Source organism: Mauremys reevesii, linkage group 1 (assembly GCF_016161935.1).
Source record: "Mauremys reevesii isolate NIE-2019 linkage group 1, ASM1616193v1, whole genome shotgun sequence".
Taxonomy (NCBI): domain Eukaryota; kingdom Metazoa; phylum Chordata; order Testudines; family Geoemydidae; genus Mauremys; species Mauremys reevesii.
This window is the reverse complement of record NC_052623.1, coordinates 242,430,032-242,444,795: the sequence shown is the minus strand read 5'-3', so window position 1 is coordinate 242,444,795 and position 14,764 is coordinate 242,430,032. Positions and strand designations below refer to the sequence as shown.

Genomic DNA, 14,764 nt, shown 5'->3' with positions numbered 1-14,764 from the left:
CTATGTACAATAAGAATCATCAGTCTGGATCTGGTTTTGTGCATTATACTCACACAGTCACATTAATCAGAATGTTGGGATTAATAGGATATTTGAAAATACCTGCTCATGCTACTCCATCCAGTTATTGTGCTTTCCTTTCTCTGGTCCCAATTCTGATCCCCTGACCTATGTTGAATGGTACTTTCCTCTGAGTGATATCGGTGGAGTCAATACTTGCTGAGAAATGAACTACTCAACATGAGTAGAGGATGAGAATCTACCCCTCTATGATCACTCCTTTCTGTCTATCCCTCTCTTTCTCAAACAAAGCTTAAACAAATGTAAAGAGCACCATGCACAGGGGAACTTGTTCCCTGTCTACCTTCCTGATGCCAGTCTGCATGATGGAGACTCTGAAGCCTTAATTGACTTGTCCTGTTGCATGAACACTGTCTCACCTCCACTCTTCAGAGTGAAGCAGGTGGTAAGCAAACAGCAAGCAGTAAGGGAATGGCAGCAACTGAAGAGCCTCAGTCCACTGATACAGAGGGAAGAAGGTGGTGAGGGAATCCTTAGTCTAAAATGCCTGCAGATGTTAGTAAGCTACTTTAATTATGTCCACACATACCCATCAAACATGTATGGACCTTGAGAGTTCTTCCTATGGGAGCCCATTCCATCTCACAGCGGCATGGAACAAACAAGGAAACCAAATATACAGCACAAAAACATTTGGGAACTGGAATTTAATATCTGAGTTGGAATATGTGTTTTTTTCCATGATGGACACAGCTGAATATAAATGACGGCTAGGTTCAGTTATTAAACTAATTTGTTCAGTTGTGCAGCTCAGTGGTGAACAGAGCCATAGATGCTGTCTAAGTACCCAGTCTTACAAAGGCATTGAGTGCTTCCTGTGAGGTGCTGAATGCCCTCAACTCCTGTTGTGGTTTTGAATGCACATTTTTAGGACAGGGACCTGTATCTTCCTCTGTTTTTGGAAACTGTAGCATCTATTGAGCACTACCATAACACAAATAATAATAATGTAATCATGACAAATTGAATTCAGAAAAGTTGATCGCTATTATCCAAATAGTTTTACAGCTTTTCCTTTAAGTTTTTTTGCTCATTAATTTTTGTTGTAACTCTATAGGAGAAAAGAAAAGGAAACATAATGTACTGTGCATAAAAAGCAATGTCAGAAAGGTTTGTGTGCTTCCACAGAAATGTCTCCCACCTCTCTTCTAAGCTATAGCCTCAATCCACTCTTGTCTCTGTTTACCTTTGAAGTATTGTCAGCCATTGTACAGCTACAAAAGAATTATCATACTTTGAAATACATTGTTTTTGTAAAGCCAAGGTTTCTAGAGTAAGAATTCTTCCCAGCTATGACAGAATATCCTTGATGCTAACAGTGGCTTGATGAGAGTCATATGGGACTCTGGAAATAATGGCAACACCACCATGGCGGAGGCTGTGTTAACGCTTCCCATTATAAACCCTATTTTCACGGGGTTGTCTTGACTGTAAACACTTCCTCTGAGATGACACTTACCATACAAACTTCCAGCCTGTGAGCATGCATTTTCTTTCACAGATTTAAAAAAGAAAAAATCAATTTTGTTGTTTTTTTCCTTCGTACTCGGAAGGCTCTCTTCTCTTTTTTATCATTTAAAAATGTTTTGCTTTTAGAGAAATTCCTTAGGCTCTTTGCCCAATCTACATGTCAGTCACCTTTTGTTTATGCATGTGTGTCCAATAGATATATGCAATAGGAGGTCTATCTTGCAAAGTGCTGAGCTAAAGCTTAAAGCTAAGCATATGCTTAAGTGCTTTGTTGGATCAGGGGTCAGAGTGCTCAGCACTTTGCAGAAACAAAAAGATGCAAAGATGGTGTGTGGTCTTGTGGTTAGAGCAAGGGGGTTGCCGTCACTATGCCAGGTAATAGCACCAGTACGCTGAGTGACTAGGACAAGTCACTCATTCTGTTGGTGTACCTCAGTTTACTCAGTAGTAAAATAGTTATGCGAATACCTCTGTACCTGACAGGGATTTCCTTTTGCTAATTAATTAATGTTTCCAAAGCTCTTTGAGATCTTCAAATAACAGCCACCATTTCAGTGTAAAACATCACTGTGTGTGCGCATGCATGCACAAAATGTGTATCTCTAATTTGATCTACCTGTAAAAAGCTATATTTGATAACTGTTTACTGCAGAAAAACAGGAGAGTTTATCAAAAACTTTTAAAATGTATCAAAAATTTTAATGTGACAGAGCTATGCTACATATCCCTGCTATGATTCTAAAGCCAGCAGTGGCTACAAAATACCTAACAAAATCTTTCCAGGTAACAATATGGGTTTTAACAATAATATATACATATACTGACTTGGAGCAGTTCTGGTCTCTAAGGGCAAATGTTTAAGGAACTCCTGCAGCTTGTGCAGGGCTTGCAATTGAATTAGTATAGCCTATCTCCTACTGGGCAGCCTCTGGTGGGCATCAACCATGCTGGCTATATAAGAACTCAGTGAGTGCATGTTAGTGCCCCTCTTGAAGTCAGGATCACTTCTGGATCACTATGAAATCCTCCAATTCAGCTCATTTTCCAATTCAGCTCATTTCCAATTGTCATTGGTATTATTTGGCTTACATTGCATAAGCCACACATTTTGTGGGGAGGGGGGTGTAAGTGATGCATTTCAGTTCAAGTTCCTGTCGACAGTCATGCCTCATGGGACTGAGTACCGAAATCCTGGAAGGCAATGCAGATAGGTTTATTGTGCATAGTTCCCAGCATTTCTTAGATAACACTGAATCTGGTGCTTCATACACCTCCAGCGTCCATGATTGCAGTAACTACTAAGACACTTCCAGGCAACACTTATCTGGACCATGTCTCTGGAATAGTTAAGCCAAAATCCCAACCAAGTCCCAGTACTCCCAGCAAAATATTGAGATCTAGCCAGTGTACTCAATAAAAGGAACGTGGGGACACTACCCCCTCATCAGTTTTAGGATTGTCCCATCGATCTCCAACCAGAAACCAAGATCCTGTTGGATAAATCTATGCTCTCTTGTAACCAGAGCTCAAGCCTCTTTCGGAATACCTCCAAGAAAATCACAGAAAAAAATTAATCCAGACGATGCCCCGATCCTATTTGTCAGGAAGAAAGATGGATCACTATGTTTATGCATCAATTATCATGCTTTGAATAGAATCACCATTAAGTACAGATAACCCTTGATCAGCAAGTTGACAGACTGTGCTCCATGAGGTTGTTCACCAAGCCTGACCTTCACAGGGCTTATAATTCATGAGGGTGATGGATAAAGGATCATGTTCTGGACTTTCTATGGCCATTTTGACTATTGGTGATGCTTTTTGGTCTTTCAGGTGACCCAGCCACTTTTTAGCATTTTATTAATGACATTTTTAGGGGCATTTTAGATCAATTTGTGGTGATCTACCTGGCCGTTATTTCATGGGAGTAGTTTGGGGGCAAAGGGTGGATTGTGGTGTTTCTCCCCTGCCCCCCCCAAACTGCAAGCCTTGGACAGGCGCTAAATTCCCCCTCCTCCAGGCATGGCCCCATTGGCCTGACTGGAGCTGCCCGCCCCGCCCTCCAATATAGAAGTCAAATTACACCTATGTGTTGTTCTTATCTAATTGGAAAACCAGTTCCTCTATGACCAACACATTTGCCTAGTGCTGGAATATCTCAGGGAACATAGGTTATACACAAAACTAGAAAAATGCAAATTTGTCCAGTCCACCATGGAATTTCTAGATTTTGTAGTCTTCCCCATTGGGATTAGTATGGAACCTAGAAAAATATTTGCCGTCATTAAATGGGCAACCTCAAGAAATGTGCATGAAGTTCAACATTTCCTTGGATTTGCAAATATTTACTGATGTTTCTTTAAGGATTTTGCAGGCCTGGAGTTCCCTCTGACTGCACTGTTCTGCTCTGGAAGAATGCTCAATTTGCCTGGACTTGGGAAACTCAGTCTGTCTTCAACCACATAAAGGAGGAATTTATGTTAGCACCTTTCTGGTGCACTCAGATCCGGCAAAACTCTTTTTATAGTTGAGGCAAATGAGTCCAATGTGGCAATCGGAGCTGTTCTATCAACATGGGCCCTGAAATCTACTTAATCCACATGCAGTCTACTCCCAAAAACTCTCACATATGGAGCAGATTTATGAGATCTGCAATAAAGTACTACTCACCATTAGAGCTGCCTTCAAAGAATGGTGCCACCACCTCATGGGTGCCTGATTTCTGGTCCAGATATTAACAGCTGACAAAAACTTGGAATATCTGTGTGCTGCAAAAACCCTGAACCAATGTCAAATCCAGTGGTCTTTATTCTTCTCCAGATTAAATTTTGTTTTGACATACCTTCTGAGCAACCAGAAGCCCCCTAAGGGGGAATACCTAGGTGAAGGAGCTAGAGATCAAGAATGTTTTACATAATCCTCAAACCTTGTAATTTTCCTAGTGCTCTAGTACACAGGGATTTTCTGCCTCTCATGCAGTCCTCATTATCTAACAGCAGAAGCCGTGTTGATTCAGAATGCCACCGATGACCAAGCTCCTCACCTGGCTTCCTGATCAAAGATGGTATTTATTTTTAGAGCTGTATCTATGTCCCACAGCACCACGTTTGGCTTAAAGTAGCTAAGCTTTGTCATGATTCTCCTCTGGCAGGCCACTTTGGCCATTTTTTAAAACATATGAACTAGTTTCTCGAAATTTTTGGTGGCCGAAGATGTAGATCTTCATCAAGGCATATATTAACCCCTGTGATATTTGCTCTGGAAGAAAGATTCTCCTGTACAAAACCTCTCAGTGCCCTCTTGCCTCTACCAACCCCATTTCTGTGATCATCCATCTCTATGGACTTCAGCATTGACCTACCCAGTTTGGAGGGCAATAGAGTCATCTTAGTCAAAATCAACCATCTTACTAAAATGTCCTGTTTTCTCCCGTGTCCCATAGTCCTCCCTGCTGAGGAGACAGCCTAGCTCTTTTTTACTCATGTCTTCAAACTCCACAGGCTGCTGTCTAGGATCATCACCAACCAAGGTCCACCATTCATTTCCCATTTGTGGCAAGAGCTTTTAAAGTTGCTGTCCGGTAATCTACATATTTCTTCTGCCAATCATCCTCAGGCCAACGGGCAGACCAAATCTTTTAACAATACCTTCATTGTTTCATCAGTTATCACCAGGACAACTGGGTCTCACTTCTTCCTTTCACCAAATTTGCCTACAACAACTCTATGTCTTAACTCACTGAAGCCCCTTCTATGACAACTATGGATTCTATCTGCAATTCCATCCATCCTTACTGAATGTGTCTAATGTTCTGCAGCCACAATCTAGTCCAGCATTTGTACTATGTCCAAGCGGCACTGAGAAAATGTCTCTACTCAGCCAAAAGTGCCCACATATATTATACCAACTGACACCATCAGGTAATTTCTCATTTTGTTATTGTCAACTAGGTATGGTTATCATCACGGAACCTTGTGTCCACTCAACTGTCACGTAAACTAGCTAATCAGTACCTGGGTCCATTTAAAATTATCCAGTGAAACCGCTCCTGCCCAGCTCCATTAGAGTGTACCTGGTCTTCCATGCTTAATTGTTAAAGCTATATACTGACAATCCATCTCCTGGAGGAGTCAAATATCTGTCTTTGACAGTTATTATCCAGGGGCAAGAAAAATTTCTTGCCCAATGGATCCTTGCCTCTAAACTAGTTCACAGTGAACTGAAGTACATTGTGGTTTGGGAGGATTATAGACCTGCTGATTGGTCATGGGAATCTGTCAGTCTCATCCACGCACCTGATAATATTAGGGAATTTCACCATGCCTACCATGCAAAGCCTGCACTCCCAGACACCTGGAAGCTGTCCTTAAGGGAAGGGTAACTGTAAGGAACTCATGCAGACTGTTCAGGGCTTGTAGTCGAATTAGTATCACTTATCTTCTATTGGCTGTTGCTCATCAGAGGCCACACACCCCAACTATATAAGAATTCAGCTAATGCCAGTCAGTGTCTGCTCAACACAACAGCTGCCTGGCTCCTTACCTGCAAGGTGCTGTGTTGTCTTCTCAGAATAAAGCCTGGTGCTGCTTCAGTTGAGCCTGTCTGTTGTGAGTGTTATCTTGTTTCATGACAAATGTGCATTTAAAACCTTGTGTGAAAGATATAAACCAAGGTGATTTTTTTTTAAAAAGGGAAGGAAACTCTGTCCTGTAGTGTAAATGCTATACCACTTGTTTTAATAGTGCACATTAATAACAGAGTAGTTCACTTTAAACTGTCTTTTTCAATTAGTGTTGCATTTTTAATTCTGTAAAGCATTGAGCAGCATGCCTATTTGTGGACATTTTGTTGTGTAATGTTTGGTTAGCATCAGCTCATCTTGTTCCATGCATCTTAAAAAGCAATGTATCAACGAGACATTTTATACCCTATGATACATCTTACGGAGGCCTTGTGGTATGGTATTTAATTTCATACACTGCATGTAATAAAGGGGGACTAAATGCCCATGATGAACAGAGCTGCAAACACATCCTGATTTTTCACAAGACATTCCAAATTTTTGTGTGTCTGACTTATGATCCTGTTAGTCATTGGTATGCTAAATCCTGGTTTTACTTTCATTGAGTGGAGCGGGGGGAGGAGGGGTGATCTCCTGTCTGCATCATGTCAGGTTGTCAGTACAAGGATAATTTTCTGAAGGTTTCCCTTCCTTCTGTCAGAATCTTGCTTTTGTAAATAAATCAATTCTTTGTGTTTGGGGCGGGTTATTTGGGGCTGGGTGTGGTGCTATTCAAAGGGTATTCTGTGTGGTCACAACATATGCAATAATTTCAGCTGGACTACAGACTTGATGAGATGAGATGTAATGACCCATTTCTCTTCTTAAGACCAGATGACTGCCTATATTACTTGCAACTGACCATTAGGCTCTATGAAAAGGGGCTTTTTCTGGTAGCGGTAAGCTATATTAAGCAAAAAGTGTTTTTTCCACTTCAGCTTTTGGTTTCCTTACCAATTACCATCCAGTGTAGTGTACTTATTCAGATATCAACTTGACTCCAAGAGTTTGTCCATGGTTGCCTGAGCACTGACTGAAAAGTTTGTATCTTTGCAAAGTACTGGGCTTTATAGATGTTCTGCATTGTATATATCCATTTGCCTCATGCCCCTCCCCACCATTGGCTGTATCCAACTAATAACTTAATAGACATTAATTGTTATAACATAGACAAGAGAAAGTACACACATAAGGCTAGATTTTACTATTCAGTTCACATTGGTGCACATGAACCCCCACCCACCGGCACCCTCGAGGAGCTGTATCTACAAGCACTACTGACTTCTCAGAGTGGAAAATGTACTGACAGATCTCAGGTCACTACCATAATCATCCCTCACGAAGATTGATTCTGGACATACCGTAGGTCATAGATATATTTTTGTTCTGTTGGGATTTATGTCACTTTGTGGTCCAGTTGTTCTAGACATTTTGTCCATCAAACTAGGAGCATCTGTACAGAGCAATAAAATAACAGCTTGTCTCCTTGGATCAAACAAACAAACCAAAATGCTTTCTGATCATTCAGTCTTTTCCATATCCATAATACTTCTGGAAATTTGTGCTTTAGCTTTTATTGGGAGTTCTTGGCTGGAAATGAGGATAAGAGCCTTTTTAAAGGTGTGCCCTTCCCTCCCGTGCACAGGCCTGCAGCGGTTGGTGAGTTAATAACAAATTGCTGCGGGAACCTAAAGATTTGACAAAAGGACAAACCCTGAGAGGCACGGTTTAAAACAGAGCTGCTTGGAAGGAGGAGGCCCTGTAGCAAATTATGATCATGTGTGGCCTCAGACTTTCTAGACTTTTTGCAGAGGATCCACAAGGGGAGTCTCAATCATATCAGACAATTGAGTGACAGTATGTGTGCATGTATGTTTGTATGTATATATCAATAAATATAACCTACAATAAAGAATTTGCAGAATATGATCCATGAAATCTCCTAAAATTTTGTATATAAATACAATCGTTCAAACCTAAACTTCTCTTCCACTTCTACCCTACGACCGCACTCTGTGTCTTTCCCTTTTCTGTTTCTTTCTGTCTACCTTTCTTTTTAATCTCATTCTTCCTGCATCCTTCTCTGGCCACCCCTTCTTCTTACTCTCTTTCTCTTTCCTCATTTCTTTTCATCTTCCTTCTTTTCTCAGAGGAACAACTTTTTGTTATCTAGCTAGCAGAAAGAGCTGCTTCTTGTGATGAAACCTACCCTGGCTCTGGGGGTCACTGAATCTGGCCCTGAGAGGTATCTAGGAGAAACACTTGGTATGTTGACATACGAAGATGAAGTTGTCATGATGGCAATTTGGAGCCCTGTCTGATTTGACAGTATTTACTTTCCTTGCAGTTTCGGTTGAAAAGAAAAACACTGCATCTAGGGAGTAAATCCACTGCTTGTAGCTTGTAGCCTGGTGCACTTAACAAATGCATTATTTTAAAAATGAATATTGAAATAGTTACTGCCGATCATAAAAGAAATCATGTAATTGAGCTGAGCTCATTTCCCTGGGGTTTTGCGTCTCTGGACAGTGTGTAGATAATGTGCACTTGCTAAGCCTGAAAACTGTTGGAAGAGGTGTAATTTTTAATCCTAGATTTTTCTTTGTTGATAGACTGATTCTACAGTTGAAATATCTATGTCTATATAGTCTATTCTATCTAAAGTTAGTAATACTTGTGAAATCTACTGGTTGTTTTTTGTTTTGTTTAAAATAAAATTTATTTTAGTGGTTGTGCAAGGTAATGAATGGATAGCCCCAGGGACTGAAATTCTCTGTTTATTCACAGAACTTCTGCACCATGCTTTGCCATATTGTCGCACCAATGAGCCCCAAGTGTATGAGGGAGGTGCTAGCTCTAGGAGCAAGTGGGTAGTCTTCAAGTCCATTCGAACCTTGACCTGAAGCAAAGGTCCCAGTCAGTCCCAGTTCTGACTGTAGTTTTGCCTTGTGGACATCTGTCTACGAAACAATAATCAAAACTTATCAACCTGAAAGAGATCTGATCCCTTGAGCTATGCAGTTCTCTGGTCTGTGAATGTTGCTGGTTGATTTTGACTCCCCATCTGTAGAAGCTGGTGACATAAGTAGAGCAAATTACATGCAACTGAAGGTGTATTCATTTTTGATTTTGTACTGAAAATCCAATGGTTTTCCTCTCTTTTTTAAAAACAAACCAAATAAAACTAATTAGAATAATTTGATTGGAGCAATTCCTTTTCAAGAGCATCTGTCAACTGACAATGCCAATATGGGTTTAAAATTTTAATATATGGTATAGTCTGTGAAGCCACTTGCTTGAGGCCTTAAAAGATGTGAGCTGCAAATAACATATTTTGATGCATTAATCTAAGTGGGGGGGAAAATAAGAGCCAAATTCTGCCCTCAGATACATGCATGCAATTTCCACTGAAGACTATTGAGTTATGTATATACATCTAAGGATGGAATTAGGTCATTAGCGATAGACATTATGTTGTTTCTCTTGTGCTAGTGCTGTAAATTTCTCATTGGCAAATCATAGATTAGAGTGATCTGACAACTCCTTTATTTGGAAATCAAAGGCCAGATTCTGATACCCTTTTGCTGCCAGGTCAAAGCTTAGCCCACAGTATTAGTTAGTAGATCAGCATGGGGAGATAAGTCAATGGGATCACTTGTGGAGTAAGTTACTATTCAGGATGAGAAAGGGTATATGAATGTGGCAGTGAGTAATTCACCTTTTGTGCCATGACAGTTCTACCCTGATACTAGAATCATCTCAATATGCATTTTCTACAGTGTAGTACAGCATATAATTCCCGCTTTCCCATTCCTTCTCTCCCCATGCCGATCTACTAAATAAATATTGTGTGCTAAGCTTTGACCTGGCAAAGCACTCCTACCGGGCTAAGAAGGTATTCCCACTTCTGAGCAGTTCTAGTCTCTCTGGTTAGGGTCTGTGTCACATAATGTCTTCAGAATGTGATGCTTTTAATTTATTGGGTTTGATATCTAAACTATCGTGCATCAGCCACTGACCCACCATCAATCAACTCAAATGCCTCAGTGCCCTTTCCATCCATTTGTGTTTTCTCTCTGTGTGCTGAGAATTGGATTTAAAGCAATGTGCCAGTGATTAAACAATTAGTCTGTCCCTTCTCTTACATACCAATAATTTGAAAGAGGAAAAAGCCAGCTATTCTTTTTTGTGTGTGTTCATCTGTGACCTCTAGTTTTGCATCTAGTGTATGATGACAAAAGTGGTATCTGCTTTAAAAAAATTGTAATAAGTATGGCCTTTTCACTTCCATTTTGGGACTTGTAACCATCATAAAACAAAGAGAGCAATTTAATGCTGCCTTTGATAATGTCATTTTTAGTCACTTTTTAATTAATAAACATGGAAAGTCTGAATTTGGGCAGTCGATCTTCTGAACTAACAATAGCAGCAATGTGAACTGTTTTTCAAAGATGATTTTAAGGCTATTTGACTGTGGGCATTCACAGTAGGGAAAAGGCTAGTGGGACAAGCTACCCATTAACAGCAGCTGAGAAATAGTTTTTGGATTGCAAATACAAGGGCACTGATATAACAACGCTTTTCACTCAAGTCGCTATTTGCACTCTACTATTTTAACTTTTATCTGACAGAGGAAGTGAACTTCACTACCCCATCCACACAGAAAGTTTGAGTTAGCTGGGATGTCTGTTGGGTTGGGAAAGGGTATGGAACTGTCCAACCTAGGATTTGGCTGTGGGCCTGAAACGTGGCCCATTTGTCTCTCTTCTTCTTTTCCATAGACCCTAATGATGGCCACTACTGCTCCACACCCCTCACTGAGGAGTCTCTGGCATAATCTCTGCTCACATGACCCATATCAATATATGCCCTAGTCTTCTGAATACTGTTGAAAGAATAATTCCAAAAACGAAAAATCCACAGTTGCGAGTTGTCTGTATGGATCCTAGTACTTCAACTTTGTTTCCTGGAACTCTTAGGTCCCGTAGTACCAGTTTCTTCAAGAGCCCTGCTCCTCTACTTTCCTGGCCTGTAAATATCCTCAAAGCTCCTCTGCTACAGAGAAAGTTTTCATTCAACTGAGGGAGCCCCAAGAAACTGCTGAGAGGGTATTCATAATCCTTCCACCCCTGACTTGTACAGCATGATTACTGCCATACACTCCCCTCAGGGGTTTCTTTGAGGCTGGCAGAACAGGGCCACGATGATTCCAGATCTGACCCTGCTGCTTCCTTCCTCCCCGAGCTCTAAACATATATGTATATATATATATAAACATGTCTTCTGTGATCCCCAACCAGACCTGAGCTCCTGCTACTTCTGGAAAGGACGGATCGTTCTGGCCCCGATCTGTGTGTTAAAACACACAAAATGAGTAAAAACATAGTGTAAAAAACGTAAGTACTTTGTCTCAGTTTACATACTCATGAAGAAGAGATGATCAACAATGTTAATTGCAACATCAAGTGCTGATTACAATTATCAAGAGTCCTTGTCTGTCAACAATAGCAGTTTTGTGAGAAAAAGGCTTTCTTTTTTCTCCTGAAGGACCAATTTATTTTTTGATGATCAATGTCTTGCTCTGTTTCTTAAGCTTGCATTATTTTAACTTATGCATATCTTAGAAATGATGCGGGGGAAAGGACATCAGAAGAAGTGCTTCAAAATTCTGTTTTTATTCTATTGTTTAGATTTCTTGAAAGCAAGTTTTGCTGCACTTACAATATAATTTAAAAAACTCCATCAAATTACACAACAGGTCCTCAAAAGCAATTTAGCTGGATTAATAATCACCCAAAATAATAATGCCCTTAACATAGGTGTTGGAACTAGGGGTGGTGGGGGTGCTGAAGTGGTGTCCATCATATGCAAGGTTTACAGTTTGGTTCAATGGCTCTCAGCATACCCACTGTACAAATTGTTCCAGCACCACTGTCCCTTAAGCAACCCCTTATCCAAAGGAGCTTGAGGAAGAAGAGGTGAGCTTTGCATTAAGGGTAACAAATCTGGACTCTCAGCAAACCAATCAAGGAATCAGATGAGGTGTTCCAGGACTGAAGACCCCTCATGGAAAATGCACTGCCACTGGATCCCCACACTTTAAACCAAGACACTCTGAAGTTCAGTCATCTCAGGGCATGTCTACACGTACAGTGCTGCAGTGTGTCTGGTGAAGACACTCTACGCAGACAGGCGAGAGCTCTCCCATCAGCACAATAAAACCACTTCTGTGAATGGCAGAAACTATGTCGGTGGGAGAAGCTCTTCTGCCGACATAGCGCTGTGCACCCAAGCACTTACGTCAGTGTAATTTGTGTCGCTCAGGGGGGTAGTTTTTTCATGCCCCTGAGCGACATAAGTTATGCCAACTAGACTTTCTAGTGTAGACTCTCTGGATCATAAACTGAAGCTTTACACTCCCCCTGGAAATTAGTAGTCACCATCCAGACAATGGGTTACTAACATAATGTGTTCTTTGCACGAAACACTGTTTGTATAATGTGCAGTCATATTTTGTGGTAACTTTAGCTGCCCAATGGTTCCAAGGTGTAACCCCATTTAGAGTTCATTATATCAGATTAAGTCTCAAGGTGACAAAGGCCTGGATAATTGTAGCATAGCTCTCATATGAAAGAAAAGGTCTCTCTTTTCTCTGACCAGGAAAAAATGGAAAATAAGATATCGCTTTTCATCTTGGGAGATCCCAGAGGTCTTGAATCCGTCAGGTACTGAGCATCCTCAACTCCCATTGCAATAAGGAAGCCCAGCATCTCACAGGATCAGGCCTAAAGTACTTTACAAATATTCCAGAAACAGGAATTCATTTACCCACTAATGAAATACAGCAGTGAAGATATCACTGCAAAACCTAGGGAACTGAAGGGAAATATTATATCAAGGTGCAGGGGCAATTAAAAAACTTCACCCAACCTGGATTTTCTTTAGCGGTCTCCTATCCTCGTACCATCTAGGCCCACCTTTGTTTTGCTCTTGAGATTTGGCAAGGACCCATCCCAAAAGAATACAGCAGCAAGCATCTTTCTTGAACTGTAAAAGAATGAGAAGTTAATATAGATGCAGAAAGGAAAATATTCTTATCTAATTAACAGACTTTCTTCAAGCTTGCTAAGATTAGAAAATTTAGTTACTGCAAATTGGTAAAACATGCATTCATTATAAACATGATAATAATGATAAATTTTAGATAATCAATTATTTAAATATGAATTATTTCCCTACATTAGAGTCATGTTTTCAGCTATAATCACCTAGGGTGTTGTATTCATCCCTCCTTTACTGCACTTCTAGCAATATGCAGAGCCTTAACCATTTGCTGTCAGAAAGAGAAAACAGAAAGTCAAGAAATATAATTTCCTGTATCTCTCTGGCTGGAAAGTTCAATGTGTGTTTGCTTAAGTTTTTTTTGTAGGATAGAGGGAAGGGGGGAAAAGCCATTCAATTGACATCTTTACCCTCATTTTTTTTCCTTTCATTTTTATAAAAAGCTTGCAAAAATGCATTGGGAGCTGCACTTGTATGCTGAGTAAATCAATAAGTGATGCCTTGGCTGTTTGCAAGCACATGTAATCATCCATTTTTAATAAGAATTCTAAGAAGATTAGCACCCTGCAACAAGAGCTTCATTTACACTGTTGCAAGGCTTAGCCTCACAATAAACTCTCCTAGCCTGCATATGCTCCGTAACTCTAGATGACAATTTAACTAAGTTCCTTGCTACTCTTAGTGGTGTGGAGAAAATCCACCTTGAAATATTAGATCTCTTGAGTATGTGCAACACGCTAAACGTTTGTGGGGTAGACTGTTCACAATGTTTATGTGCAGTGAGTGGAATTTAATCCCTTTTATTCCCTGCTCTGAGTCTTGTCAGTTTCTATCCCTATTCTTCAGTAGTCTCTTTAAAATGCTTTGCACATATATAGCTCCTTCCAGCTGAGGATCTCAAAGCACTTTCAAGCATTATTTTAGCCTTCCTACAGCCCTGCGATGTATCTTATATTTAGTGATATTACATACTTTCATACTCATTTTTGAGATGGGTGAACTGAGGTATGGAGAAGTTACAGGGGCGGCTCCAGACCCCAGCACGCCAAGCGCGTGCTTGGGGCGGCATGCCACAGGGGGCACTCTGCCGGTCGCAGGGAGGGCGGCAGGCGGCTCCGGTGGAGCATCCACAGACGTGCCTGCGGGAGGTCCACCGGAGCCGCGGGACCGGCGACTGGCAGAGCGCCCCCCCACGGCGTGCCGCCGTGCTTGGGGCGGCAAAATCGCTAGAGCCGCCCCTGAGAAGTTAAGTGACTTGCTGGTGGTTACATGTAGGATCAATAATACAGATCAGGAAAAGAATTCACGAATCTGGACTATCAACCCCCTGCTCTAACCTCTAGATGTTCTGTCGCCTTTCCACACGTTTTAATTTTTAATGCTGAGGGGCTCTCTATCAAGGTTTCAAAAAGTGTAATTTGACACTGAGGTTAATTAAATACTTAACTGAAGAAGTTTGCTGCTGCCTGATTTAACTTGGCAAGCAAAGAGTAAAAAATGAGACTATTTTGTAGGAATGTGCTGTACTTTCTAAAGGATGAGGGAGAATTTTTATATGAGTATTGTCTGCTTAGAATAATGTGCCAGATT

General features: G+C 40.8%; 1 protein-coding gene across 41 annotated transcripts in view; it reads left to right on the top strand.

The window, feature by feature from the left end:
• SOX5 (SRY-box transcription factor 5) overlaps positions 1-14,764 on the top strand; it is an 862,257-nt gene that overhangs the window by 453,530 nt on the left and 393,963 nt on the right. The window contains exon 1 of one of the 41 annotated variants that reach the window (XM_039544065.1): positions 5,387-5,471. The exons of the other annotated variants lie outside the window; for them this stretch is intronic. The gene's annotated coding sequence lies outside the window, so the exon portion shown is untranslated. Of the gene's footprint in view, positions 1-5,386; positions 5,472-14,764 lie in introns of those variants that run through there. 41 annotated transcript variants of the gene reach the window in all.